Below are 19,482 nucleotides of genomic sequence, written 5' to 3'. Positions count from 1 at the left end.
CGTATCAGAGTGTAGCTGAGAGTAAACTCAGTATGATTTCCCTTTGTATGGCCACTGCTAAGTAAAGTTAATTATATTATTATGGATTAATTGGAATATTGTGTCCAGAAAGAGAGAGGAAATGGTCATACAATATCCAGTTAGTATGTTGTGTTATGTTGAGTGTTGAATTTACAGAGAAACTTTCATAAATTGGAACTTGTCTAAAGGAAACCAACCAGAATCATGAGGGACTTAAACTATAAAAATAAAAGAAATAGGAAAGGGACTATTTAAGCTGTTGTCTTCAAATGTTTGAAGGGAGAACCTGAAGTTTTAAACTTGCCTGTAGCACTAATCTTTTCATCAACATTAAATAAACAAACAAACAATTAGAGTTGACCCAAAAGAGAATTAGCTTAGATGTATATTCATTATCACCAGAGCTATAAAAGCAGATGATGAAGGATCATTCAGGGATCAGAAATTAAAATACAGTTTTCCTAAGGCCCTTACTTAGGAGATTCTAAGATTCATAATTCTTTAGATTTCAGATACTGTGTTGCTGATAAAGTTGATGACTAAATGCCTGACTCCAAGCACCTTGCCAAGACACTCTCAATTTGTTCATAATCTAGATCCTATCCATATATCCACTTTTGTCTTCCACTATGTCAGTCTGGAGTCTTATGAAATTGGTGACACATGACCACTTCTTATTTATTAAAACAGCAATTTCCATCTGGTTAAATATTATAGTCTAAATTTTTTTGAACATGCCTTCAACTTTCCAACCTGTAGGCATATAGGATGCCAGTTCTCCAATATGAAACAATGCCTCAGGACAGCCTCTCTCCACCCCAGCTTATCTAAAGACTCCTTTTCTCTTAAGGTTCAATATGCCCACTCATCCATGAAGCCTCCTTTAGTCATTTCAACAATCTGATTGTGTTCATCTCTGCACATCTTTATGATTTTTCACCCAGAACAAATGATATTGCTTTATATGGTTATTTGACTTTTCTAATATATACCCTAGTTTTCATGAGTGCCATCCCAGCATACACCTAACTCAGCGTGTCTCCTCAAACAGGGGAGGCTCAATGTACAGCTGCTGATGATGAGGTTGCCAAGCCCAAAAATGACCAACCTCTGTGCCTCTGAATAAACTGTTCCTGAATGAAAGGATATGACAAGATAATTTCTCACAGACTCTCTCACCCATGATTCACTACAGAATGTAATTATTATACAGTTCTCTCACTTTGCAGTTAGCAGAGACAAAACTGAACATTTGTAGGTGCACATATATTTGGAAGGCTTTTGGCAGTGTGGTTACCAGGGTTGTTTGTGCAGAATTATGAATTAAGCAGTTTTGCCAAGGTAGATCTAATATTCATTTCTGCACAGTGAGGTAAATCTTCTATTTCTACATTCACTTCCATTTTCATCCCTTTCTCTCCTTGAAATTTGTTTTGCAAGAACATTTTAATGCATTTATCTCTTTCCCTCAGCTTGTGAAATTACTCATCCCTGGGATGCATAATTGAGAGGTGTCCTATTACACCCATGAGATTAGAGGCTTTATGAATCACTCCAACATGAGAAAAATGTTTGTATAAGAAGCACTAGATTTATGTGAAAAAGGTATAAAAATGTTAATAACCTGGCTCTTGGTTTGGGAAGGTTTACAAGGGAGATTTTCTATACATGCTGCAAATGCATATAGTTGGCAACATTTAAATGTAAAAATGCCTGCATACATGCAGGTGGTTTTTAACTCAGAATTTACAGTATACATTTTCATTGATTTCTTCTCCTCAGAAACCTAAAATTTTGACACACTGGAGGAAAATTTCTTTAATCCTCAGATTAGCACATGGTAGACTTTTAAAATTGGAATTACAATATCCCCAAGCACAGGGACATATGTGGTATGGGAAAGGGGTAATTATCTTTAAAGAAAAGCTGCTAGGATGAGTTGCGTGAGGGTAGATATGAAATCTCCTGCACATCTTTCAGAATATCAGAGCAACTTTTAAAAATATGATGGCTAGATACACTGTACTTGAAATCAGGGGGGTTGTTTTTATTAATGAGAAGTTCTGCTGTTCTAGGTTCATAATGGTCAAGACCTGGGTGGTCTTGAAAATTTCATTTATATTTATTAAAATTAGTTTTAGGTTATAGAGAATTTTTGAGAATACTAGTGGCTCCTTGTCACATCAGGAATCATTAGAATTTCACTAAATGATATTTAGTCTAGTGAAGTCCTTTTAAATGAAATGGCTAATACTGGAAATAATGCTGGGCATAGGAAAAGTGTGGTTTGTGGTTAGAAAACCTGAGACTTCTAGTTCTCCGAATGGTCCTCCGTGTTGGTGCTCCTTTTCTCTCCATTTTTCTCTGGAGTGTTCTAATGTATTTAATTTTTAGAGACTGTTTTCATAAAAATATCTAAAGTTCATTCACATAAACGAAAATGAATCACTGCATATAACACAAAATATTTAAGTTGCAATGGCACTTGGATCCCATCTAATCCAACTCCTTTATAATTCTATAGAAATGAAGCACACTCCAAAGAAGTTAACTGTATAACCAAATTGTTGAAAATCTGAGACTCTTTGTTTGAAGGCTTCTGGCCATAGAAAACTTCTGCTCATATAATAGTAGACCAGAATTTCTGGGCAGTTTATGTCTCCTGGAAGCAGTGCTCAATTAATGACTGTCAGAAGTTGGTTAGTAAATACCCTAGTTCCCTCACACATTATTTGCAATGACACACAACATAACAAAGATCCCTGGGCAGGATTGAGCCACTGTGTCCATAGAGGTAGCCTGTTCAATAATAAACCCTAATTGGCTTCCTTCCCTATACTAACTCATCACTTTCTACTTTCCCATTGGCTTCTTGAGATCACCTACTAAATAAACTACCTGCAGTCAGGGTTTGCTTTTAGGGAAACCCAACTTAAGACACCATGCACTGGTTAGGTGTCCTCCAGCACACTGACAGGTGCAGTGGGGATCATTGGTACTATCAGTGTACACGATCTGTCTTGGACAGGCGTCACTAACCCCGGGCTTTCAAAAATACTTCAAGTACCACTTCAGCTGGGATTCATCTCACTGGGGCAGGTAAAAGGCAGAGAGGGCTTCTTTAGTTGTATCCTTTTTCAATTTTGAAGTTCCCAACCATTCAGTGCATAGGAGGACCTTGTCCTAAGACAACACATTGTCCCATTTCCCACAACCATACCAGGTTTTCAGAAGCACCACGAAAGAGGAGTGAGGCAGGTAGCTCTCCTAGAGAAAGGGATTATCTCTGAATTGAATCAGTCTCTTTTTCTCTTATCTAAAAAAAGAGAAATAGGACAAGAATAGATTTTCCATAAAATTTATTGTGCATTCTGGGACAATTTTGAGTGTAAAATAATTATTCCAGGACAACTGGCATGAACTGGAACTGTCACATGCAACCTGGGACATACATAGTTACCCTAGGTTAGACCCAGGGGAAAAACAAGAAGCAGAACTCTCCTTAAGTGAAATGGTTTTAGAAATTTTAGCACATACTTTTGCTAAGCAGGACTTTAATGCTCCCAAAGTGGCCTGCCCTCCTTTGTTAGATCTTATATTCTAAAATTACCTTTCCATTTGCCAACATGCTACCAATACTAACATCTATATTCACTTTCCTCAAACAAGATTTATGTTCCCTTAGAGTCTACTCACTTCACCAGCCCTCCAGGAACATTTGTATTTTTTAAGTGATGTTTGTTAAATTATGAAATGTACAATTTAGAAGAAATAGAATAATGTGCCAAGTAAAATTTTTTAGTTTGGGAATATAAGAAAGATATTTGGGAACAGGAAAATTTTCATATATTCTGCTAAAAGAGAAAGTAAGATTGTAGCTTTAAATTTCCGCTATAGAGATTTTTAGTGGTGTCTCAGAATAGTTCCCTGCCTCATGTAGAACTCTAAGTCCAGGCCCTGCCATGTGAAGGGTGACCCCTGGGGATTTGCAGGGAGAAGGCCCTGCCTTGGGTCTTGCCTCCAGGATTCAGAGGGCAAACATGTGTATAACCTATCTGCACGGTTTATGTGTTGGGATTTGAGTACCCACCTCTTCCTAAACATTAATATGTTCTAATATGGTCAAGTTTCAGAGAGCCATGGACTTTCTTTTTTTTTTTTTACCCTTGATCAGGATGCCACTGCATCAGCATTTTCCATAAACTAATGCAGCAATTTTATTTTTGTACCTACCATATTGTTATAATCTTCCCCACTTGTTACTATGTTCTTTACGTTTTATCAGACCAAGAAAACAGAAACATGTACCTGTTAGCATATGTGCATGAGCATAAACACACATATTTTTTCTACGCCATTTTTTTTTTTTTTTTTTTTTGAGACAGGGTCTCGCTATGTCACCCAGGCTGGAATGCAGTGGCATGATCATAGCGCACTGCAACCTCAAACTCCTGGGCTCAGGTGATCCTCCTGCCTCAACCTCCTGAGTAGCTGGGACTACAGATACATGCCACCACACCCAGCTAATTTTTTTGTTTCATTTTGTGTAGAGATGGTGTATTTGCTCAGGTTGGTCTCCAACTCCTGGCCTCAAGGGATCCTCCTATCTTGGCCTCCCAAAGTGCTGGGATTAGAGGTGTTAGCCACCATCCCAACTATATGCCATTAGATGTAGATTTAAAAAAAAAAAAACTAGGCAGTTAATTTTAACTTTCTGTCATGCACAATTGCTCAGATAATGTTTTGAAAATTTCTAATGTATTCTTTTGCACTTCTAGAAAAAAATAACTTTTGCCTTGAGTACATAAAATGTATCTAGGGTGAAATTATAAATTCTTAACTGAAGAAATTCAAAAAAAGAACAAGCTAATTATATCACTTAGGAATTGACTTTGGCTGCTAATAACAGAGAACTGATTCTAGTGACTTAAAATATCAGGATTTTATTCTTTCATTAAAAGAAGTCCAGAAGTAGGCCCTCTAGGATAGATATGGTGGTCCCATTATCAATGGCCCAGGCTCCTATTATGTTTGGTCCACCATCTTCAACGTATGGCTTAAATTTTCCATCAAAAGATGGTTCACGCATTGCCACCATGATGGTAACATCCCAGGAAGAAAAAAAAGATGGGGCCCTTTCTGGGTTTCGTGTTTCTCTGGTAAGCAAAGTGTAATATGTTAAGTAAAAGGCCAATATCTCTTAAACCCTTGTCTAATATGATTATTTACTAAAAATCACTTTAGTTAATGCTCAGTCTTCTCTTGGAAGAAAGTGCTTAGTTTCTTCTACAATCTCTCTCTCCCTCTATTCCCCACCCCCAGCCCTCACACTTCTCTCCTCTTTCTAAGATGATGTATAATCTTTGGAGGAAGAAGTATGTGGCTTAGGTGACTTGATGTCTTTGGCAGGGGAGTGCAGTCACCTGGATTTATGGTGGACCTTTACTGGCATCCATGGATCTCCCATGCCCTGACTTCCTACAATCTAGGTGTCTTGCTGGCCTCCAGGACCAATGTTGGTAATTTTTGTTGCTACAATGAAGCATGCTATATCTTTACCTTCTTGATTCAGTTTCCTCTCAGTTCTTCCTGGATATAGAGATATGCACCATCTCCACATCCTAAATATAGCCTTCAACTTGGAAACCCACCCATTACCTCTGCTCTCAACTCAAAGTCCACACTACATGAGAAATGAGAGAGCCTCTGGAGTCACCCTAGAAATTCTATGGGCCTGACCATGCCACTCTGCTCTCATTAATGTACCAGGCTGCCCCATGTTGACCTTGGACACCCTACACAGTAATCTTCTTAGGTACCAAGAGGGAAAGCAGGACAAGAATCCACTGTCCTTGGTATTACCACCATTTATCAAACATGTTGCTTCTGTTCGGGCCAAAGCTGGAAGAAAGAAGTCTGGATATAGCATCTAACCTCTTGGAAATATTAACGTGTTACCTTTCTAAATACATGAATTCATAAGCTTGGCACTAATAGGCCTAATATATCCATCTGCTCAAAGAATATTAAAATTTATTACAAAAGGAAACCATTTATTACAGTGGGAACAAAAAGAGATATTCCACTTCTGGTATGCAAATAGGATAATGCAATAAGAAAAGTGCCTTGCAAGCTAGGACACTGTCTTGAAAAATGATCTTATAAACCTTTTTTTAACTGTTTTCCTCTCCCTTTTGCATTTCAATACCAAGCGTAGGGGATCCAGATCAGAGTTTTCACCAGTGTAGATCAGATATTCCTGTCTCTATTAAGGTTTGAGAGGAGGTCAGGGTCATAAAAGAGGGTGGGAGAGAGGGAAAAGCTCCCAAGAGATGGCAGAAAGAAGGGGAAATGGAAAGACAAAAGAAGAGGAAAAACAGGAGATATTGATTAACTAGAGAGCAAGACTACCAGAAATACTTCCAAGATTTGAATCGTGATTATCCCTACTAATCCATGATCTTGTCAGGTGGAAGCAAGCCCTGAGATTTAGCTGCTTTAGTCATCTGCGGTTTCTATATAGCATAAACAGGACAGTAAAATGGTTGAGAATCTAGTATGGACTTTGGCAGATGGGATGATTTTGTCAGGGACAAAGTAGCTTTATAGAAAGAGCAACAGAGTAGACCACCAGATGGAGCCCAAGTGAGCCTGACAACTTGACATAGAGGGGGTCTATAGGACCATCAGAAATTGAAGTGAGTCTGGGTCATCTATTTCTTTATCCCATTCAGCGGGCTCTTACCAAGCTGTCAGCGAGATCAGAGTGTATAGTACCCAACACCAGCCACAAATTGGCACAAAATGCCAAATGAATAAAGCAGCAAGAAGGCAGAAAGAAGACATTGCTCCAGAGACCAGAGGTGGGAGGGATGGGAAGATGGGGCGGTGAACGCTGTGCCCAAGGATAACAAGGCTTACTGGTTTCACTCTCCACCCAGATACTTAGTCACATTGAGGAAGAAAAGCAAAGGAGAAAATTTGACTCAAACTAAACTTTCCCTTTTCTAGAGAAACTGAGTATTAATTACCTTAAAGAATTATATGACTTATCTGCCAGGCACAGTGGCTCATGCCTGTGTAATCCTAGCACTCTAGGAGGCCAAGGCGGGAGGATCGCTTGAGGTCAGGAGTTCGAGACCAGCCTGAGCAAGAGCAAGACCCTATCTCTACTAAAAATAGAAAAAATTAGCTGTGCGTCTTGGCAGGGGCCTGTAGTCCCAGCTACTCAGGAGGCTGATGTAGGAGGATCACTTGAGCCCAGGACTTTGAGGTTGCTGTCAGCTAGGCTGCTGCCACTGCACTCTAGCCAGGGAAACAGAGTGAGACACTGTCTCATAAAAAAAAAAAAGAATTATATGACTTATGTAATTGGGTTGAATGTTAAATTAGATTGAGAATTTTGTTTTGTTTATTTTTAATTGTATCCTGATTTATTTATTTTTTCATTTCAGCCTATTATGGGAGTACAAATGTTTAGGTTACATCCTAGTCAGATCTTCGAGCATGTCCATCCCCTAAATGGTGCACACTGCACCCATTAGGTGTGAATATACCCATTCCCTTTTCCCCCTTCCCACATGCCTGACATGCAATAAGTGTTACTACTAAATGTGCACATAAGTGTTGATCAGTTAGTACCAATTTGATGTTGAGTACATGTGGTACTTGTTTTCCATTCTTGTGATGTTTCACTTAATGAAATGGGCTCCCACTCTATCCAGGATAATACAAGAGGTGCTAGATCACCATTGTTTTTTGTGGCTGACTAGAGCTCCATGGTATACATATACTGCATTTTATTAATCCGCTCATGTATTAATGGGCACTTGGGTTGTTTCCACATCTTTGCAGTTATGAATTATGCTGCTATAAACATTCTGGTGCAGATGTCTTTTTTATAGAATGTCTTTTTTTCCTTTGGGTAGATGCCCAGTAATGAGATTGCTGGATCAAATGGTAGTTCTACCAGTAGCTCTTTGAGGTATCTCCATATCACTTTCTGCAGAGATTGTACTAGTTTGCAGTCCCACCAGCAGTGTATGAATGTCCCTATCTCTCTGCATCCACACCAACATTTATTGTTTTGAGACTTTGGATAAAAGCCATTTTCACTGAAGTTAAGTGATATCTCATTGCAGTTTTGATTTGCATTTCCTTGGTGATTAGAGATGTTGAACATTTTTTCATGTGTTTCTTGACCATTAGTCTGTCTTCTTTTGAAAATTTTCTGTTCATGTCCTTTGCCCACTTTTGAATGGGGTTGTTTGATTTTTTTCTTGCTCATCTTCCTCAGTTCTTTATAGATTCTAGTTATCAACTCTCTTTATTGGATGTTTGCCACGTGAATAGTTTCTCCCACTCTGTAGGTTGTCTGTTTGCTCTTAATGATGGTTTCCTTGGCTGTGCAGTAGAATTTTAATTTGATCAGGTCCTATTTATTTATTTTTGTTGTTGCTATGATTGCCTTTGGGGGTCTTCTTCATAAATTGTTTGCCTAGGCCAATGTCTATAAGAGTTTCTCCAACATTTTCTTCTAGAATTCTTACAGTTTCACACCTTACATTTAAGTCTGTTATCCACTGTGAGTTGATTTTTGTGAGAGGTGAGAGGTGCATTTCCTGTTTCAGTCTTCTACATATGGCTATCCAATTTTCCCAGCATCATTTATTGAATAAAGATACTTTTCCCCAGTGTATGTTTTTGTCTGCTTTGTCAAAGTTTATATGGCTATATGATGATGGTTTTATATCTGGGTTCTCAGTTTTGTTCCACTGGTTTATGTCTCTATTCTTGTGCCAGTACCATGCTGTTTTAGTTACTATAGCCTTGTAGTACATCTTGAAGTCTGGTAAATTGATGCCTCCCAAATTGTTCATTTTGCTTAAGATTGCTTTTGCTATACGGGGTCTTCTCTGGTTCAATATGAAGCATAGAATTATTTTTTCTAGATCTGTGAAAATTGCTGTTGGTATTTTAATAGGAATTGCATTGACTCTGTAGATCACTTTAGGTAGTATAGACATTTTAACAATGTTGATTCTGCCGACCCATGAGCATGGTATGGTTTTTCACCTATTTACTTTCTCTGCTATTTCCTTCCTCAGTGTTTCATAGTTCTTCCTGTAGAGGTCTTTTAACCTTCTTAGTTAAATATATTCCTAGGTATTTTATTTTCTTTGTTGCTATGGTGAAGGGTATTGAGTCTTTGATTTGATTCTCAGTTTGACTGTTGCTAGCATATAGGAATGTTACTGATTTCTATACATTAATTTTGTAACCTGAGACTTTGCTGAATTTGTATATCAATTCCAGTAGTCTCATGGTAGAATCTTTTGGGTTTTCTAGATATAAGATCTTATCATCAACAAAGAGAGATTGACCTCTTCTGCCCCCATTTGGATGCCCTTGATGTCCTTCTCTTGTTTGATTACTCTGGCTATGACTTCCAGCACTATGTTGAATAGAAGCAGTGATAGAGGGCAACCTTGTCTGGTTCCAGTTCTAAGTGAGAATGCTTTCAATTTTTCCCCATTCAGTATGATGTTGACTGGGTTTGTCATATATGGCTTTTATCATTTTGAGTTAAGTTCCATTTATGCCTACATTGTTAAAGTGTTCTTATCATAAAAGGGTGTTGAATTTTGTCAAATGCTTTTTTTGCGTCTATTGAGAGGATCATGTGGTCTTTATTTTTACTTCTATTTATGTGTTGAATTACATTTATAGATTTGCATATGTTGAACCATCCCTGCATCTCTAGTATGAACCCCACTTTGTTGTGATGTATTATTTTTTTCATAAGCACAAAATTCAGTTTGGTAGGATTTTGTTGAGAATTTTTGCATCTATATTCATAAGGGATATTGGTCTGTAGTTTTCTTTTTTTGTTGCATCCTTTTCTGGTTTTGGTATCAGGGTGATGTTGGCTTCATAAAACATGTTGCGAGAATTCCTTCCTTCTTGATGTTGTGCAATAATTTCTGCAGGACAGGCACCAATTCTTCTTTGTAGGTCTGGTAAAATCTAGTGTGAAACAATCTGGTCTGGGACTTATCTTTTTAGGAAGGTTTTTTATTGCTACTTCAATTTCGGTACTTGATATTGGTCTGTTCAGGAATTCTATTTCTTCTTGATTGACCCTAGGGAGGCTCCTTGTTTCCTAAGAATTTGTCCATTTCCTCAACATTTTCAAGTTTATGTGCATAGAGGTTTTTATACTATTCATAGATAACATTTTGTATTTCCATGGTATCAGTTGTAATTTCTCTTTTTTCATTCCTGATTGAGCTTATTAGATTCCTTTATTTTCTGCTTCTCATTAATCTAGCAAGAGGAGTGTCAATTTCATTTATTTTTTCAAAGAAGCAACTTTTGTTTTATTAATCTTCCATATAGTTTTTTGATTATCAATCTTATTTAATTCTGCTTTGATCTTTGTTATTTCTTTTCTTCTGCTGGGTTTGGGGTTTGCTCAACCTTATCCAGTCCTTTGAGATGATTCATTAGATTGTCGATTTGTGATCTTTCTGTCTTTTGGATGTAGGCATTTATGAATATAAATTTTCCTCTCAGGACTGCCTTAGCTGTGTCCCACAGATTTTGGTAACTTGTAGCTCCTTTATCATTTAGTTCAAAGAATCTTTTATCATTTAGTTCAAAGATTTTTTTTATTTCCATCTTAATTTCCTCTTTAACCCTGTAATTGTTTAGCAGAAAGTTGTTTAGTTTCCATGACTTTGTGTAGAGATGAGAATTTCTGTTGGAGTTGATTTCTAATTTTATTTCACTGTTGTCTCAATAAAATACATGGTATAATTTCTATTTTTTAAGTTTGTTGAGACATGCTTTGTGGCCTAGGATATGATCAACCTGAGACAATGTCCCATGATCTGATGAGAAAAATGTATATTCAGTGGTTTGGGGGTAAATGTCAGTCAGGCCCAGTTTTTCTGGAGTTCTGTTTAAGTCCATTGTTTCTTTGTTTATTTTATGTTTGGAGGATCTGTCTTATTCTGTCAGAGGGGTGTTGAAGACCTGGCTGTTATTGTGGTGCTGTTTTTCATTTTCTTTAAATCAAGTAGGTTTTGCTTTATGAATCTGGGTGCACCTCAGTTAGGTGCATAAATATTTAGAATTATTATGTCTTCTTGTTGAATTGTACCCTCCACCATTATATAGTGACCATTCGTGTCTTTCATTACTTTTCCTGATTTGAAGAATAAGTTATCTGAAATCAGAACTACTATACTAGCTTCCTTTTGGCTTCCATTTGCATCAAATATTGTTTTCCATTCCTTCATCTGGAGTCTGAATGCATCCTTGTGGGTTAGATGTACTTCCTGAAAACAGCAGAACTTGGCTTGTGCATATTTAACCATTCAGGCAGTCTATGTCTCTTTAGGGGGCAGGTCAAGCATGCTGCAGCTAGGACTTACTCTGATCTGCCCCTGAAGGCACACACCTCAGTAGCCTAGTTCATAAATACCCTTCTGTGCCTCCAGGCAATGCGATTGAGACCTGAGTGTAGGGGATCTGGTCTGCAGGCCTATCCCCCAGGCCCTGGAGATCAATCCCTGACTCTGTCAAGGAGAAGAATACTGGTCTCAAGTCACCCACGGAGTGCCCAAGCTGGATCAATATCTCTCTGTCTTGAGGTTTTCCCTGCTCTGCTGGAGTCACCAGGCAAGTGGCACCAGGGAGGGCTGCTGGGCAGGGAGCTCACAGTCAGAGCATCCCTCAGTCAGCTGCAGGGTGGCAAGAGGAAAAGTCCCTTTCCCCGTAGATGCCTCTGGGTGGTGGCTAAATTGTGTCTCTTGGTAGCTGCAGGGAGGGGAGGCGGGGAATGAAGCAATATGGCACCTGCCTATCAGCTTGAGTCTGTGAGGTGGGATGTGATCCAAGGGAGCTGAGAGCTCGATGTCCTGTCCGCAAGAGACACAATACTCACTGGTGACAACTGTCTCTGGGCCGGTGCTGGCAGGTCTCTCCAGCAGCTTGGGAGCCCACCAACAGTCTGAAATGCAAGGGAGAGGAAATTTAACCAATCCACCTACACTTTTTGCTGGTCTTCAAGCCTCTCTGGGTTTAGACCCTACTGATGCCTTTCTCCTTCCAGTTCTGTTCTGCAGCCTCTTCCCGTAGAGTCTCCTGTAGGTTCAGACACCCTTCCTTCCAACTCTCATCAGATCTATGTTTGTCAGCCTGTTTGTTTTTTTCAGTTTCATCTAAAATCTTTCCTTCTTGTAGAGACACTCTGGCTGGAGGTGTTTCTTGTCCACCATCTTGCCTCTCTTCAGGTTGAATATTTTGTAACTTTTTTTCCCTGTGCCTTGTCATAGTGGTTGTCTTTGTCTACTTGAGTTACAGTAAGAATTAAGTTTTTGTGTCCCATTATATTACTAATAGGATTCTTCCTCCTGTATTAGACTCAAAATCCCATCCAATCATTTGTTTTACCATTTCAACACCCTAGAAACTTTTACTTAAGCATTTAGCTTGTTGCCCACTGGGACAAATCCTTCTTGCTTCTCTGTCCTTACACCCTCCTCTCCCTTTATCCTATTTATCCCTTCTAAGTGGTGGACTATATAAGTTTTTACAGGACTCATACAGAACAATCCAACCTTTGTGTTAAAGTAAAGAGATGTCCTCAAATAGGTCCAATTATATCCTCTTTATTTTTCCTATTAAAGACTCAATCTATTCTGGCCCCCAAGTTCTTCAAATGGAACGAGGTTATTACATTGGATATGCACTAGATAGTAGCAACCCTGCTCTACCTCCCTTCCACTTCGACCTCTTCTTTGAGACATAACCAAGAGCCTTCCCTGAAGATTTTGGTTGTTAAGAAAGTGTAACAACACACTGACTACCTAAGAACAGTGGCAGGAAAATTGCATAAAAGTTGTGTCCTGCATGTGATTTTACTTTATAGTCATGAAAGACTTTCCATAAAGTCAACTTTTCTCCACACTCTTTTTCATGCTTTACAACTGGGAGATGAGTACTCTCATATGTGAGAGTGGGCCAGCAAGTGTGAGAAATTAGTGAGTAACATTTTCCCATAGAATCATTTATACAAGCCATCCACGGTGGCTCATGCCTATAATCCCTGCAACTCCAGAGGCTGAGGTGAAAGGATCACTTGAGGCCAAGAGTTCAAGACCAGCCTGAACAACATAGTGAAACTCCATCCCCCATCTCTAAAAAAAAAAAAAATCAGCCAGACACAGTAGTGCATACCAGTAGTCCTGGCTACTCAGGAGGCTGAGACAGGAGGATCCCTTGAGCCAGCAGTGAGCTGTGGTTATTCCACTACACCCCAGCTTGAGTGACAGAGTGAGATCTTGTGTCTTAAAAAAATTATACTTAAAGACTTAGATAAAAATTATTATTAGATTCACATGAATTTTTGCTTAACCAGGACTTCAAAAGAAGTTCATACTTGAAGCAGGGGACTTCAAGCTATAATCCCAAATTATTTCACACCCTCCCTCTACCCCCAGAGACAAATGCTGTCTCCATCCACTATAAAACTTTGGATAGAGATTAGAAGCTTCGGATTTCTTTGCATAAGCCCATATAAAACTTAAGAGCAATCATATTTGAGAGTGGAGTTGCTCTAGGGCAACTTTCTACTGCTATAGTTCAGTAATGAAGTAAGTCTGAATTTGGGACAGTGAATAATCATACATTTGAGAAAATCTTATATGCAGGTTCTTGCTAAGAATTCTCAGAAGCAATTGGAATTCTTGAATATTTAGATATGAAAAATCCATAATAAATAAACTAGGAAGTACCAATTAGGTTTTAAAAGAAGTAAGATTAGAAGACTCTATTTCTATGTGCCATGCTATTACTTGGGCCTGATATTGTGTGTGTGTTTTCTACTCTAGAGTGAAGTTTGTTCTGCAAGCTACTGGCTTGCTTAAAAAGCTTTGGAAATATGAGTGCAGTTCCAGTCATAACATTTAGACCTTCATTTCAATCCCATAATAGTTAGCTTAAGTAATGTCTAAATATTTCTTTAAGCCACAATATCCTATTTTCAGCTACGGACTCTAAATCATAATGCACTGTATCTGCTTCTTTCTGACTTGGAATAAGTTTCTGTATGGAATGGTTGTGAGCTCCTTTGAGATTTGTCAACTCCACTAAGGTATAAAATAAGACTGGCAAAAAAAAATATGTTTGAATCTTTGCTCAGATAGAATAATTCAGAACAATTTTATCTATATGCTCTGCATCTGATTTAGTTCTCTGTTGACATCTGCTTCTCATTGAGCAGAATCACCTCTGTGACTGTTAAAAGGCTAAGAATTGTCTTTGAAATTACAATGATGTGCAATTAAGGAGAAGTTATTTCAGTTATCAGCATTTAGTAACTCAACTGGCCATGGTTAAGAAAGTATAAATTCCAAAGACATTCAAAACATCTGGTTTTGGATGCTTCACTCTTTCCATAATTGATGTGTTAGTTGCTCATGGGTGAAAGCACATACAGCACATTTTAGTGACATCTGTTTCAAGTTAGGGTTAATTGATTTCCATTTGTGTCTCTTTTTTTCCTTCAAAAAATAATATATTGGAAGATACCGATCAGGAAATAAATGTATTTGCAGACAAGCCTTTGTATTTAAAAGCATATATTGAGAGAAATAACCAATTTATATAAAACTTTCTAGAATCTTTCATTATACTTATAACCTAATTGTGATAATTGTCCCTAAAATCATAACTAAGACTTATTGAGTAATTAGTATATCCTTGTCACTGTGTTTAGTAATTTACAGTCATTATCTTTAGGAATCATCACAACAATCAATCCTATGGGGTCAGCCTTGTCATTGACATGATTTTTCAAATGAAGAAAGGTAGACAGATGTAAAGTAACTTACCCAAGGGCACAGCTCCAGCAAAAGGAACAGCTGGAATTCTCACCTAAATGGTTTGATACCAAAGCCCAACATTGTACAATAGCACTAATGGGTTATAAAATACCACAATGATAAAGCCATCACATGACACTAATCTTGCTGTGTGCACAAACTTACATGAGGTTCTTTCAGAATTAGAAAAAACTTATAGAACTGGCCACTACATGATCCAAAAGTCATTTCACAACATTTAACAAAGGGCTGGGGACTGAATTTTTTTTTATTTCAGCATATTATTGGGGTACAAATGTTTAGGTTACATATATTTCCCTTGTCCCCCCTCTCCCCCAAGTCAGAGCTTCAAACATGTCCATCCCCCAGACGGTGCGCATCTCACTATGTATGTACGCACCCATCCTCTCCTCCCTCCTCCCGTCTGCCTGACACCTGATAAATGTTATTCTTACATATGCACTTAGGTGTTGATCAGTGAAACCAATTTGATGGTGAGTACATGTGGTGCTTATTTTTCCATTCTTGGGATACTTCACTTAGTAGAATGGGTTCCCGCTCTATCCAGGAAAATACAAGAGTTGTTATATCACCACTGTTTTTTATAGCTGAATAGTACTCCATGGTATACATATACCACATTTTATTAATCCACTCATGTATGAAGAAGACCCCAAAGGCAATCACAGAAACAACAAAAATAAATAAATGGGACCTGATCAAATTAAAAAGCTTCTGCACAGCCAAAGAAACTATCACGAGGGCAAACAGACAACCTACAGAATGGGAGAAAATATTTGCATGCTACACGTCTGATAAAGGGCTGATAACTAGAATCTATTTAGAATTCAGGAAAATCAGCAAGAAAAAAAATCAAACAACCCTATCAAAAAGTAGCAAAAGACATAAACAGAAACTTTTCAAAAAGCGACTGAATTTTTATTCCAACAGTTTACATGACAATCTCTAAACCTCTTTGATTCTGGGTTTCCTAAGGTAAGTTGGTTATATCTGCCTGACATATGTAGTAGGATTTGTTATGAAGATAGGGGGAGGTAATTGATATTGAAATGTTTTGCATACACTAAAAAATAATTTCCCAAGTGTTAAGTCAAAAACTTACTTCCCCAGAAAGGTAACATATTCTGAGTAAAAGAGTTCCTGGTCAAATTTGTTTGGCAAACTGCATTCTGCTACAACTACCCCACCCCACCCCTACATAGAAAACATGTGTTATCTTGTTTAGAAGCTCTGCCATCCTTTTCTGGTAATGGGACCCATGCTTTGGTGGCATTGCTCCTCCTCTCACTCCACATGCTACTCTCCCAGGGACAACAGCAGGGCAAACGACTTTCTACTTTGGAACATTTTACCTTGATGCAAGAATTGTGGCCTAGTGAGGTCTAAGAATGTGATCCCAGAGCTGCTGGAGGCCATGCTCCACCACATGGTAGAATCAACCTGCACTAGACATAAAACCATCTAATTTGCTGTCTGGCTTAAGCTGCTTTGATTTGTAAGTCTATTTAATATATTCTTCATAGAGAATGTCTATGAGAAATACTAGAAAATACTAGCAGATTTCAAGGAAACATGGTTTGAAAAATCAGACTTATGAAGTGGATTTTTAAATTTTTATTAATTTGGGTTAAAGTAGCTACAAAAAATGCTACCTTACATACCAGTAAATTATATTACTAAATAGGAAAATCACTGGGCTAAAACTACTTGTAAGGATGTTGAAGAGAAATAAAGCATTAATAAAGAAATTGACAAAGTACTCTACAATATTTTTAAAATTTTTTGATACATTATATTTGTACATTTTATGGAGTACATGTGATATTTCATTACATGCATAGAATGTGTAATGATCAAGGCAGGGTATTTAGGGGTATCTGTCACCTTGAGTGTTTATTACTTCTATGTATTGGAAACATTTCAAGTCCTCACTTCTAGCTATTTTGTAATATTCATATATACTGCATTGTAGTTAGCTATAGTCACCCTACTCTACTATTGAACATTTGAACTTATCCCTTTTATCTGACTATATGTTTGTACCATGCATACTTCTTTGTACCTATTAACCAACATATTTTCATCCCCACCTCCTCGACACACACACCCTTCCCAGCCTCTGGTAACTATCATTCTACTCTCTACCTCCGTGAGATCAATTCTTTTAGGTCCCACGTATGAATGGGAAGATGTGACATCTACCTTTCTGTGCCTGGCTTACAATAATCTTTTTAATTTTGATATTCTGAAAGTTTTTTCCCCCAAATGCTCTAGCCAATAGTTATTTTGCTTATTCTCATGGCAATATTCTCAGATGATCATTGATAGGTGACTATCAACTACATTTTCTGAATACACAGGGCCCAATTTAATGAGCAACATTGTGCAAAGTCCCTTAAAATTGATGTCTTTTTGATTAATTTTTCAGTCTCACACTATGATGACCTTGTTGTCTTCATATGACAATAGATCAAAACATTTCAGATTTACTTTATAATAGTTTATTGTGTGAGAGAGACAGACAGACAGAGAGAGACAGAGAGAAAAAGTTTTCAAAATGTAAGTGATATTCTAAAGGCCAAGACCGTAGCAGCTTAAGCCTGTGACCACACACATAGCTCATTTTATTGTGTTTCACTTTATTGCATTTTACAGATATTGAATATTTTACAAATTTGTGTAGTTTTGTGGCAACCGACTGTCAAGCAAATCTACTGGTGCCATTTTTCTAACACTGTGCTCACTTTGTGTCTCTGAGAATTTTGATAATTCTCACAATATTGCAAACTCTTTTGTTATTATTATATGTTATGGTGTTCTGTGATCAGTAATATTTGATGTTTTTGTTGTAATTGTTTGGGGGTTCCATGAACCATGCTCATGTAAAATGGCAAATTTAATTGATAAATGTGTGTGTTCTGACTGCTCCAGTGACCAGCCATTCCCCATCTCTCTTCTCTTCAGACCTCCCTAGTCTCTGAGACACAACAATATTAAGATTAGGTCAACTAATTGGCCCCTAAGGGTTCAAGTGAGAGGAAACGCTGCATGTCTTTCATTTTAAACCCAAAACTAGAAATTGTTAAGCTCAATGAGGAAGGCATGTTGAAAGCTGACATAGGCCAAATACTAGGTCTCTTGTGCCAAACACTTAGCCAAGTTGTGAATGCAAAAGAAAAGCTCTTGAAGAAAATTAAAAGTGCTACTCCAGTGAACACACAAATGATAAGAAAGTTAAACACCATTATTGCTGATAAGGAGAAAGTTTGAGTGGTCTGGATAGAAGATCAAACCAGTCACAATATTCCCTTAAGCCAAAGCCTAATCCAGTACAGGGACCTAACTCTCTTCAATTCTGTGAAGGCTGAAAGAGGTGAGGAAGCTGCAGAAGAAAAATATAAAGCTAGTAGAGGTTGTTCCATGAGGTTTAAGAAAAGAAACCATCTCCATAACATAAATGTGCAAGGTTAGGCAGCAAGTGCTGGTGAAGAAGCTGCAACAAGTTATCCAGAAGATTTAGCTAAGATAATGGGAGAAAGTGGCTACACTAAACAACAGATTTTCAATGTAGACATAACAACTTTATATTGAAGAAAGATCCAGAACTTTCATAGCTAGACAGAAGTTAATGCCTAGCTTCAAAGCTTCAAAGGATAGGCTGACTCTCTTGTTAGGGGCTAATGCACCTGGTGACTTTAAGTTGAAGCCAATGCTCATTTGCCATTCCAAAAATCCTAGAGCCCTTAAGAATTATACTAAATCTACCATGCCTGTGTTCAATAAATGGAACAGGAAAGACTGGATAGCACATCTGTCTATAGCATGGTTTACTGAGTATTTTAAGACCACTGTTGAGACCTACTGCTCAGAAAAAAAAAGATTCCTTACAAAATATTACTGTTCATTGACAATGAAAGAGCTCTTCTAATGGAGATATACACAAGGAGATTAATGTTGTTTTCATGCTTGCTAACATAATGTCAATTCTGGAGCCCATGGATCAGGAGTAATTTCAACTTTCAAATCTTTTTATTTAAGAAATACATTTTGTAAGGTATGGCTGCCATAAATAATGATTCTTCTCTTGTATCTGGGCAAAATAAATTGAAAAGGATTCTGGAAAGGATTCTGGAAAGGATTCACCAGTGTAGATGCCAGTAAGAACATTCATAATTCTTGAGAAGAGATCAAAATCACAATATTAACGGGAATTTGGAAGAAGTTGATTCCAACCCTCATGGATGACTTTGAAGGGTTTAAGACTTCAGTGGAGGATGTCACTGCACGTGTGTTGAAAATAGCAAGAGAACTAGAATTATAAGTGGAGTCTGAAGATGTGACCGAATTTCTGCAATCTCATGATAAACTTTAACAGATGAGAAATTGCTTCTTATTGATGAGGAAGCAAAGAGTTTTCTTGAGATGCAATCTACTCCTGGTGAAGATGCTGTGAACATTGTTGAAATGACAACAAAAGATTTATAATATTACATAAATTTAGTTAATAAAGCAGTGACAAGGTTTGAGAGGATTGACTCTAATTTTGAAA

This window comes from Eulemur rufifrons, chromosome 7 (genome assembly GCF_041146395.1).
Source record: "Eulemur rufifrons isolate Redbay chromosome 7, OSU_ERuf_1, whole genome shotgun sequence".
In the NCBI taxonomy this organism is placed as follows: domain Eukaryota; kingdom Metazoa; phylum Chordata; class Mammalia; order Primates; family Lemuridae; genus Eulemur; species Eulemur rufifrons.
Note: the sequence above shows the minus strand (reverse complement) of the source record.